This window comes from Salvelinus sp. IW2-2015, linkage group LG18 (genome assembly GCF_002910315.2).
Source record: "Salvelinus sp. IW2-2015 linkage group LG18, ASM291031v2, whole genome shotgun sequence".
In the NCBI taxonomy this organism is placed as follows: domain Eukaryota; kingdom Metazoa; phylum Chordata; class Actinopteri; order Salmoniformes; family Salmonidae; genus Salvelinus; species Salvelinus sp. IW2-2015.
The window spans coordinates 10,154,714-10,167,490 of NC_036858.1; the positions used below are offsets into that span (position 1 = coordinate 10,154,714).

A 12,777-nucleotide genomic window follows, 5' to 3' on the forward strand; every position below is an offset into this window, starting at 1 on the left:
GGAAACWCCGTTCAACTGCCAACCGAGGTCAGCCTGCAGGCACCCGGCCCGCCACAAGGAGTCGCTAGAGCGCGATGAGCCAAGTAGAACTACCCCGGCTAAACCCTCAGTTAAGAACAAATTCTTATTTACAAAGAAGGCCTAACCCGGCCAAACCCTCCCCTAACCCGAACGACGCTGGGCCAATTGTGAGCCGCCCTATAGGACTCCCAATCACGGCCGGTTGTGACACAGCCTGGGATCAAACCCAGGTCTGTAGTGACGGCTCTAGCACTGCGATGCAGTACCTTAAACCGCTGTGCCACTCGGGAGGCCCTTTGTTTTCCAGTTACGTGCTACCTTAAAGGCTTATTGTGTTCGTTGGATTTCACATTTATGTAAACATCCATTTACTGATATGTAAAAATCTAAAACCAAAGGAATTGTATCTGTTATTTATTTGAAAATTGTTGATGGTACAAACAAACAAACCCTTAAAGATTAATGAAACCATGGAATAATGACTTTTGAGTACTAGAGGAAGAAATTGAGTGGGAAACTGTGTGGAGTAACATAAGTGGAGCATCTTAGAACCTTAACCACCAAACAATTCACTTCAACTTCATTCATAGAACTTATGCTACTCCACACAAAAGTACTTTCTGTTCACAGCCACTGCTTTATTTATGCATGTAATGTGCAATTGTCCCCAGGTTTATTGTTATTGGAAAAAGATCACTATATGTCTATCTAAAATACTTGGGAGAAAGTGTAAGATCTCCCTGCTCTCCTGTTGTGTTGCTGTTGAATGACAGCACATCAGTATCAATGTCTTTAGATCACAAAAGGGTGTGGCTAGCAGGCCTAACCACTGCAASAACAAAAAATGCTTGCCTTAAGATGGAAGCCCACGCATACACTGGCATTGCGCCAATGGGTGTTCTCATTTTTAGATATTGTTATTTAGGAATTGTCCACTGCTCGTTCTCAAGGTGACAATGAAAGAATCTTATTTATGTGGTCAAACGCAGCTGAAAGTGTAAGATCTCTTGCTATGAGAAGTTAAATCAAAAGAGTCCTGGGTGGAATGGTGTGGGTTTTATTTTGGTTTTTCTTCTTCTAATTCATCTTGTTTTTTTGTTTTACTTGTAATGGTGGACTCAATTAGCATAGCATTTATTGTTGCTTGGTAAGTGCATGTACTATGAATGTATCTTGTGGTATTGATAAGCATGTAATGATTGTCATGTGATATGGACGTGCGCTGACAAAGTATTTGTCATTTGTCCAATGCTGTTTATTCTGCCAATTGATTGAATACAGAATAATAATAAAAATATATTTAAAAAATATATACAAAATGTAAGTACACAACAAAAAAAGTTTGGSCAATTAAATTATTTGACGAGATGTTCGCTCTATGCTACCCCTCAACCTAAAGCCAAGAGTACGACAAAGTTACCTCTTGACAATGATCTACAGTCAGTTTTGCCACTTTGCAATGATTAAGGATTTGGGATAAGGGTAAGCTGATCCTAGATCTGTGTGTACGGGAAACTTCTACCCAGAGTTTCAAGACTAACAAAGTCCTCGAGGAGGTAATGTGAGTAACCCCAACCTGTCACCCGAGCCTTCCCCGTCCATCTGTAGGCTACAGTTCCAGTACCTGCTGGCCTACACTGAAGGCCCGGCTGTTGAAGTGCTGGATGAACTCTGCAGCCATCTTGTCTGAGTCGTATGGGCTGCTGTCCACGCTCTTCTTCTGCAGGAAGTCAATCTCCACTATCATGGTGCCTACACACTGCTTGGACTTGTCAAAGTTGTAGCCGGTCACTACATGGACACACAGCGGAGAAAGGACACACACAGTGAGATGGCAAAAGAGTTGTAAGCCCAATTGCTTTTCACCTCGTTTCTCAGTTTTTATTTTCACGTACAACGTCAACTGTCTGGTTGGTGTTCGATTACAGTACCTTGCTCGTTAGTGCTARCCACTTTGTATCATATTGAATGAAKAACCTCATCAAGGACAAACAACTAATTATTACCATTTGTTAGAGTGTACTGTTCACGTTACAGTGAGTTCAAATGGGCCTCTCTTCAGGGCTTCACATCTGAGAGAGCACACTGCAACACGGGGCTGAAAGTGATTAAGGGAACTAGCTGTTCACKGTGCTCCGTCCACACCTGTTCACACCCAGCTTTTGTTGCCGTACCGCCGTTTTGCAAATGAGCCATGTAGCAGATCTATTCCAGGGCAGGGTGTCTTTACATATCAACACTTTGCTAATTTAAGGGCTCATATTTTGATTTGCCTAGGCAGAGCTAGTCTGGTCCCAAACCGCATGTGCTGTAGCCAACTGTTGTTGCCATGCCTACATGTTTGGCTTGACAAAGAACGAACACAGAGAGGAGTTGGCTGTAGCACTAAAACAGATCCGGACTACGAGGCTAAGGCAGAGCTATAGGACTTAGGCCTATTACAATAGGCATTGTCGCTACAGATATAATCTGACAGTAGGCTTAAAATGGCTTTGGTTACTACATGATTCCATATGTGTTATTTCAAAGTTTTGATGTCTTCACTATTATGCTACAATGTAGAAAATAGTAAAAATAAAGAAAAACCCTGGAATGAGTAGGTGTGTCCAAACTTTTGACTGTTACTGTACATGCACTACCAATAGACACCTACTCATTCAAGGGTTTTTCTTTATTTTTACTATTTCCTACATTGTAGAATAATAGTGAAGACACCAACACTATGAAATGACACATATAGAATCATGTAGTAAGCAAAAGTGTTAAACAAATCAAAATACATTTTATATTTGTGATTCTTCAAATAGCCACCCTTTGCCTTGATGACTGCTTTGTACATTCTTGCATTCTCTCAACCAGCTTCACCTGGAATGCTTTTCCAACCGTCTTGAATGAGTTCCCATTGCAAATAAATCAATGACCGTGTCACCAGCAAAGCACCCCCACACCATAACACCTCCTCCTCCTCCTCCATGCTTTACGGTGGGAAATACACATGCGGAGATCATCCGTTCAACCACACCGCATTTCACAAAGACACGGCGGTTGGAACAAAAAATATCTAATTTGGACTCCAGACCAAAGGACAAATTTCCATCGGTCTAAAGTCCATTGCTAGTGTTTCTTGGCCAAAGCAAGTCTCTTCTTCTTATTGGTGTCCTTTAGTAGTGGTTTCTTTGCAGCAATTCGACAATGAAGGCCTGATTCACGCAGTCTCCTATGAACAGTTGATGTTGAGATGTGTCTGTTACTTGAACTCTGTGAAGCATTTATTTGGGCTGCAATTTCTGAGGCTGGTAACTCTAATGAACTTATCCTCTGCAGCAGAGGTAACTCTGGGTCTTCCGTTCCTGTGGCGGTCCTCATGAGAGCCAGTTTCTGTCTCTTATACACATCTAGATGTGTATAAGAGACAGATATGGACTTGGTCTTTTACCAAATAGGGCTATCTTCTGTATACCACCCCTACCTTGTCACAACACAACTGATTGGCTCAAATGCATTAAGGAAAGAAAGAAAACAAATGAACTTTTAAGAAGGCACACCTGTTAATTGAAATGCATTCCAGGCAACTACCTTATGAAGCTGATTGGGAGAATGCCAAGAGTGTGCAAAGCTGTCATCAAGGCAAAGGGMGGCTTTTGAAAAATCTCAAAAATAAAATATACYCTCCCCATCCAACCTGACAGAGCTTGAGAGGATCTGCAGAGAAGAATGGGAGAAACTCCCCAAATGCAGGTGTGCCAAGCTTATAGCGTCATACCCAAGAAGACTCGATACTATAATCGCTGCCAAAGGTACTTCAYCAAAGTACTGAGTGAAGGTACTTCAACAAAGTACTGAGCATCTGAATACTTATGTAAATGTGATATTTCAGTTTTTTTATAAATATAAATTAGCAAAAAAATAWAWARATWTTTTTTGCTTTGTCATTATGTGTAGATTGAGSGGGAAAAGCTATTMAATCKATTTTAGAATAAGGCTGTAACGTAACAAAATATGGAAAAAGTCAAGGGGTCTGAATTCTATAAAATATATAAAAATTATAAATAATTAATACAAATACATTTTAAAGAAAAAGAACACCTTCCTAATATTGAGTTGCATCCCCCCTTTTGTTCTCAGAACAGCCTCAATTCTTGGGGGCATGGACTCTACAAGGTTGTTGAAAGCATTCCACAGGGATGCTGGCCCATGGTGTCTCCAATACTTCCCACAGTTTTGTCAAGTTGACTGGATGTCCTTTAGGTGGTGGACCATTATTGATACACACGGAAAACGGTTGAGCGTTAAAAACCCATCCGCGMTGCACTTCTTGACACAAACCGGTACGCCTTACACCTACTACCATACCCCGTTCAAAGACYCGTAAATATTTTGTCTTTCCCATTCACCCTCTGAATGGCACAAATACACAATCKWTGTCTCAATTYTCTCAGGGCTTAAAAATCCTTCTTTAACCTGTCTCCTATCTCCCTCCACACTGYTTGAAGTGGATTTAACAAGTGACATCAATAAGGGATGACAGCRTTCACCTGGATTTACCTGATCAGTCTATGTCATGGAATAGGCAGGTGTTCCTAATGTTTTTTACACTCAGTGTATTGCAATCAACTGGAAGCTCTATCACTGCAGCAAAGGATCATGGGATAATTGCCATTTCTCTGACATAGGAGAAACATCTATAACCATTAGAGTGAAATATGATTAGGTTGRAGGGTTTTTGCCAGAGAAGGATGTTGGGTTGTTATTGTTGAGACTGAGTGGTTATTGTGGCTATGGACCAGAGCTAACCATCTGGTGGCTAACAATAGGAGAGTAGTAATACAATGGCAATGGTAATCAATTGCCTTAAAGAGGCTGCTTGAAGCCGAAAGTACCTTCCTGCACTCGCACAAGATCACCTCACAGTTCAATATCATCATGTTTCACTCTTACCTTCCACATCCTGACCAATGGAGATGCCTGCCCATTTTCTCTGAAAAACAAGTCATTTATCCTAATCAGTGTACAGTTCACACATTTCCTTTATATAAACTATTTATGGCAGGGGTGGGCAAACTTTTMGGCTCGAGAGCCACAATGAGATTTCGAAATTCAACGGAGGGCCCACAGATTTCTTTTACAGATATGTTTGTCAATATCATTTTGCYGGCCAGAAAAAGGGCAGTTARTTGAAAATGTATAGGTRCATTATAATTTCTACATACTTTCTATTTTTAGAAATTCAAAAGGAGTGGCCTGGKGTGTTTTTTTTGCCCAAAATAAATCACCTCCCCCACCCTGATTTATGGCATCCAGTTACTCAGCAACAAGGTACAAACAGGCCCAGGAAAAATACATTCTTACATATGTGGACGACGTTACGTTGTAGATGTACTAAAACTACTAAATAGGGTGTTCTGACAAAAACAGTGGTGTAACGTTCCTCTCAAGCATGGTCTTATTTTACAACCCATTTCATCTTTCAAGAAGAACATCAGTCACAAAACGGTCAAAAACTGTCAGGACCAGGCAACAGGGTTTTTGACTGATCGTGAACTGATGTGTCACCTACTTTACATGACTTAGGCCTAAGCTCTTGGCTGATGTATGGAGCATTACTTTACATGACTTAGGCCTAAGCTCTTGGCTGATGTATGGAGGCATTACTTTACATGACTTCGGCCTAAGCTCTTGGCTGATGTATGGAGCATTACTTTACATGACTTAGGCCTAAGCTCTTGGCTGATGTATGGCACATTAGGCCATTGACAAATGTCCAGTGAAGAGTTATGGTGTAGTGCATCGCTACACCTTCAAAATGTTTCTACCGTTTCTACTTCCGTTTACACTCCAATCTAGTTGTAAAATAAGACCGGGGTGAGGACGTTACCGTAGTACCTGTGTGCTGCTGTGGCTGCAGAGTTTAAAGATGGAGAAAGAGCAGGCAGTCAGGCAAGGTCAAAGGTCAAAAGCAGTGACATACATGATAGAAAGACAACAGACGGAGAAAGGAACACACAGACAGGCCATAGAAGTCAGACAGCTAGAGCACAGTACAGCCTCAGGTGAAGTAAGACGCTCAGATGGCGTCAGTTAKATCCACAGAATGTTCCGGAGCTGCACTTGTAGAAACCCACTTCATCCTCGTTGATTAAATAATGGTTTTATTTATAAACGCCCTAAAGATGTGGGTTAGACCTTTAGTCAGCTTACTGTTACAAGACATTTTACACAAGACATTCAAGCAAGGATAGGTTTAAACACAGTGTGTAGCCTATTTATGAAGGCCATGATGGTGGCTCCTACCTGGGGAAGACTGAAGGCGATGGTTCCTGGGACCACACTCTGGTGGGTCTTCACTGTGAACACAAACTTGTGGGTCGGCGTGGTTCTCACCGTCACGTGACTGCGTAGAGGAGAAGAATATCATACAGAGTACTAGAATATGCATGTTTACATGGATAGCAAGCATTCTATTGAGAGAGAGAGAGATTTAAGAGGGTGCTTACATTCTCCTTTCAAATATTCTAGGTCATGTTGATCTGTTCCATGTTGTTCTGAGTGTTAAAGACATATACTACCYTTCAAAAGTTTTATATATACTACCGTCCCAAACMTTCGAACGGTAGTGTACATATTTAGCTTGGCTATAACACAGTATACAGGCCTCACAGACATCAGAACCCTGCAGTGACCTAGAGCTGGGAATTGCCAGGGACCTCACGTTACCATATGTATAGTGATTGGACACAGCTATTTTATTTCAATTTCAAGTTCCAAACACATTGCTGACTATACGTCTGCTGCAGAGAGACAAGAGAAAACACGTTGTTRTGATCAGTCAGGAAAATGAAAATGCTAAAAACAGAATGGGTTACTTCTTTCACCAGGTGAGAGAGCTTTGTTGAGTCCCACGCCTGCCCCAGAGGGACATGTGCGAGGCCAGAGATGAGAAGACCGAGACAATTTAGTGACATGATAGAAAYGGAAATCAGAGCAGCCATAGAGAGTGTGATGGCCCTGAGGCTTTTTTGGCATCGTGGCTAGAGAGCTGAGCCCCAGTGATGCACTGTGACCTGCCACTACCCACACACTGGCCTTTGATTTTAACAGAGGCACCTCAGGGCTGGGGATCAAAACACACACACACACACACTCACACCTTACTGTTCAAACTGTGACTCCTTCTCACTCACGACTGCGCAGTTGGTCAGTGACAGTTCATCTGTTGGACATCGCCCAGCTTGCAGAGTCTGGAAATGAGAAGAAAATGAGACTCAATAACCTTTACAAAGGGACACATGACCCATTGACATCCATGTATATGCTGTAATGAGAAGACCTCTTCCCTTGGCTGTGAATCCTTACAAGATCACKGCCTATCACCTGTACTGATGTAAATGGGTCTTTCTATAAAGAATGGGGCCAATGTGTGACATTGGGACCAACATTTCAAAATGTTTGAAACAAAAAATAAAAAGGATTTTCATGCAGTTCCACGTGTGTACTTAGAGGAATAAAAGTGAATATATGCAAATTGGCCCATAACTCCACCTATACAGCAACATATACCTAAGGACTATACATCCTTTAAGCAGGGTTCATAGAGACATTGGCAAGTCAAATTCAAGGACTTTCAGGGACTTTTTCAAGCACTTAATTGTAATTTTCAAGGAACTCAATGTTATACAATTGTATAATGTATATAATTCTACATAGGGCCTAATATAAAACCCTCCCTCCTCCCACAAAATGCATGCAAAAAGTTTTTTTTAAAGAAGGGGGGGAAAGTAGGCCATTATCACTAAGAATAAAGCATTTTTTAGGCCTTGTGAATGCATTGATATTCAAATTATTATTACTTTTTTTATTTTTATGAGAATAATGTGGACATTGCCTGACTATATAGATTGGATATATGCATGACAATTTATCTGTAGCCTGTGTGGTTGACGCAGGCACACATAATAAATCGATGAATAGCGATTGAATTAATCTCACTATCGCTGTTTTCATCCTGAGAAAGTTACCAAAAACCAGGTTCCTTTTTTTAATGGGATGATTTGTATGGAAAGGCAAGTTGAAGCCAACATCAGGTGTTGTCATCCCCATAATAACCGCACGTGGTTTCACCGCAACAGAGTAGCGCAGCACCCTTCAATTGAAGCCGTGGGAAACAAACGAAAGTGGCCACATCTCTCACAAAAAAATTATAAAAAATGAAATCACGGATAATTATAAAGGGAGCAGGAGAACTTATAAACGGGCTACAATAATTACAATAACTTTTCATGCACCAAATTGAGGAAATGTCTGATTTTCAAGCTAGGCCATTCCAGTACTCCAAATTCAAGTTGAAGTAGGCTAACGTAAACTCACCCCATTCCGTACAAATGTGCGCAACSGCAACATTCAAACGAGGCTACAAAGAAAACTAATGGGACTGTAGCGACTGTGTTGACTTCAAAARTGGGGGTGTGAACTACGTTTCTATTCAAGCGTTGATCGACATGGTAATGGCTCTATAGTATTGGAGAAAAGTTGAAAAAACGGACCCTCCGTTACATCGTGACGTGTCATGTCGTAACATACAGCACGCCTAAAGCAACTATTTATGTCTTACAATCTCTCTCCACCAGGTGTAGCACTTCTCTCATCGTTTAAAAACAAGAAATGGACAGTGACGGGGGTAAGGGGGGACACCTAGTAATTTTTTGCGTCATCATTGCATGCGATCATCATTCTCAAAGCCGCTGTTTACTTCTAAGATCACTTTAGCACCGCCCTAAAAACTCGATTCAAATTCGACACAAACCTTCAAATAGGTATGTAATGACACATTATATAAACTCTTTATAGTGTTTTATTTACATTTTAGAGGCGATAAGGTGATAAGTTGGACAGATCNGGGGGTAAGGGGGATACCTAGTAATGTTTTGCGTCATCATTGCATGCGATCATCATTCTCAAAGCCGCTGTTAACTTCTAAGATCACTTTAGCACCGCCCTAAAAACCTGATTCAAATTCGACACAAACCTTCAAATAGGTATGTAATGACACATTATATAAACTCTTTATAGTGTTTTAGAGGCGATAAGGTGATAAGTTGGACAGATTGAGTGAAATAAGCAATTTTCCCACACAACATCTCTCCTTCTCACTATCACGCATTAGTTTCACTTCCCCACCCGCCATTTTTTTAAAGACCCGACGGAGCTCATTGCCTTGTTGAATTATGCAGAAACGGGCAGCGTTGGGGTCATGTAATTGATTCTGTTGTAAAGGGGAGAAATTGTGCTTTACAATGGTATTGACATTACAGTTGAACTGGAAGTATTACATTTTGGGGTGCTAAAATAAGGTCAATTGTACGGACCAAGGCGATGTACAAAAGTGAGTGAGTTTACGTTACTTCAAGCCGCTTGTATTGTTTAAAACTGCAGGTCTAACATTGAAAACAAAATGTATTTGTCATGTTATTTCATTACCAGATCATATTGTGATTAAACCCACTGGGCTATGTAATTTGTTGTCATTATATCCAGAATAATGAATAGGAATAGCGCTGGGTGTTGCGCCCAACATTCAGGGCAAGAGGGGCAGAGCCCCACCTGTTTTGCATGTTATTTTGGCATTAATTCGTGTCACATATCAGTTTGCAAACAATGAAAAAAACTAAAACACTTGCCTTAAGTTAATAAAGCCGCATAGAAACTCTAAGAAAAGCAGCTCCAAATGCGGGTGTTTTAGCCTAGTTCAGTGCTTTCTGTGGTGGAGGGGCAGTCAGCGAAAATACAGAGCGTAAACTAGATTGTCTCAGAGTTGTCACTCARGGGGACACTAGGTCACAGGCGAATCTACAGCGAGAGCTAGGCAGTTCAAACCCCCTTGGGTGCTGCCARAGATTTACATTAGAAGTGCCCTTCCAAGAAGGCGCAAGGTCATGGGACAAATCACGTTATATCTCCTGTAGCTTTGACTGGACTGATCGTGTCAACATCACACTTTCACAATKTTAGCTAGCAAGCTAGACAAGCAGTCATCGTCATGAATCAGGTAAAAAAATCTACTGGCAAATAATTTTCAATCCTTGTCATATGAAGAGAAATGATAAAGCGTATCGGTGCTCATCCGCCATTGGACATAAACATTACACAACAAGTCYGAAATCGCAAATTCAACAATGAGTGGTTTGGAAGGAGTCAATGGCTAACTGCAAGCGTCGCAAAGCAATCACTATTTTGTTTCCCCTACCTGCTATTTGGTGGAGAGGGTGTGTGGTCCAAGTCTGGGTTTAAGGATTTAAAACATCTGTCAGGGTCTCCTTTACAAGCTTAAAAMAATAAACATTCACACAACACACTATGGGGAAGAATAGGTTGAATACATTGCCCCTGCTGTCAATCCAGCATGACTTCTGCCATGTTCAAAACAACTGGGAATTCGGGAAAAAATTTGTTTGGACTGGGAAAATGTTTTGAACGGTCATCCAGCTCGCAATTCCAAGTCTGGAACTCTGGCCTCTTTCTCGAGCTCCGACCTGAAGATCATTGACGRCTTGAAAGCACCATAAATCCAGAGACTGKCAGACTTTGATGACAAAGTTTGATGAAAGTTCGCCCATAAGAAGGACCGCCGCGCCACGTTCAAGTGAGACCATGTCTTGTATACTGCTGCATAAATGATGTAATATGACAGGGAGATATGTATACTGTAGCTAYAAAAGTAATACTAAGTGTATGTTGTGTAGTAAGCTGTTAGTAGCCCATGTGTCTCACCTTAAGAATTTGGTCCCTCCCCCATCATAACTTAGTCTACTGTTCTGACTTGGTGGTGCACATGTAGCCTARAGCCAGTTTTAGAGAAATATTATCATTSAATATTGTAAGAGKTTTCATTGTCTGCTTATATGCCCATGTTATTTATCCTACAGTTCTGACTTGGTGTACTGGGAGAATACTGTAACAAAGGCCCATGTTCTGAATTCTGTCTCTGTACATTTCAAAYGTGCTGAATCGGCTACTCGCTCATTATGCCATAGTTTGTACATSTCAATTGTTTTATTGCTTATATTGTAGGTTTATCTCATTAGTACACTACATGACCAAAAGTATGGACACCTGCTCGTCGAACACCTCATTCCAAAAWCATGGGCATTAATATGGAGTTGGTCCCCCCTTTGCTGCTATAACAGCCTCCACTCTTCTGGGAAGGCTTTCTACTAGATGTTGGAACATTGCTGCAGGGACTTGCTTCCATTCAGCAACAAGAGCATTAGTGAAGTTGGGCACTGATGTTCGGCAACTATGCCTGGCTCGCAGTTGGCGTTCCAATTCATCCCAAAGGTGTTCAATGGGGTCAAGGTTAGGGTTCTGTGTAGGCCAGTCAAGTTCTTCCACACCGATCTCGACAAACCATTTCTGTATAYACCTCGCTCTGTGCACAGGMGCATTGTCATGCTGAAACAYGAYASGGSCTTCCRCAAACTGTTGCCAKAAAGTTGGAAGCACAGAATCGTCTAGAACGTCATTGTATGCTGTAGCGTTAAGATATCCATTCACTGGAACTAAGGGGCCTAGCCCGAACCATGACAAACTGCCCCAGACCATTATTCCTCCTCCACCAAACTTTACAGTTGGCACTACGCGGCTGAGCTTTCGTTGCTCCTAGACGTTTCCACTTCACAATTACAGCARTTACAGTAGACCGGGGCAGCTCTAGCAGGAGAGAAATTTGACSAACTGACTTGTTGGAAAGGTGGCATCCTATGACAGTGCCACGTTGAAAGTCAATGAGCTCTTCAGTAAAGCCATTCTACTGCCAATATTTGTCTATGGAGATTGCATGCCTGTGTGTTCAATGTTATACACCTGTGAGCAATGGGTGTGGCTGAAATAACCTAATCCACTCATTTGAAGGGGTGTCCACATACACTATATATACAAAAGTATCTTATTCATCATTTTAGGCAATGTTGGAATGATTTCATTGTTTTGCTTACTTTGTGTATTATAATTAGCTCATGTGTTTTCCTTCACGAGGAGGGGATATTATTTCATGTTGTTGGGTCTGTAACCATGCTTCCCGTTCAAATATTTGTTCAGTAATAGACCCACGTAATTCCAGTTGATATTGCGAGGGTTGTTTTGTTTGCGCAATGCTCTATCTTTGTCAGTATATTTTCTATAAAAGTGGATCCTCGTGATTGTATTTTCCTTCCTTTTTAGACCACATAGGCCAAATAAAATAACACAAAGCTGTGTAGTGGCTTTGCTGGCATGCAACACAAAATGTTGGTTGAGTTTACCCCACTAAGATAAACATGCTAAAATCGCCACGATTGTGCACAGTCGACTTCCAAGGCACAAAAACATATGAAAGCATGAACACGTTACCTTTATGCTTTCTCTGTTAAACTGATGAGACCGTGCTGTAAATCAAGCAGACAACAGATGATCAACATCAATTCACTAGGGATATCGAGGCACAATGGTCTTTACCGGTGTAATGAACGAGACAGCAAAATACTCTGGACATTCCACTCAAAAACCTTTTTTTTCCAGGACCTAGGTTGTTGCTGAATCGCATGCACTATCACAACAGCTGTTCGTCACTTGACTGTCATTTGGAAAATTATACTCAGCGATATGACGTAGATGCAGAAAGTAAACAGCATAGTGGGTCAATTTCCGCAACATCTAAGAGAGTTGAAGCCCGAGGCTCAACTTCTCCTTGMTTTTGGTCCTGTGGCAGGTAACAGGTACAAGCAA

The 12,777-nt window shown here is 41.3% G+C and overlaps 1 pseudogene; it reads right to left on the bottom strand.

Annotated features, from left to right (window-relative positions):
* The window catches only part of LOC111978223 (vesicle-fusing ATPase-like), a 47,963-nt pseudogene that overhangs the window by 23,164 nt on the left and 12,022 nt on the right, over positions 1-12,777 (bottom strand).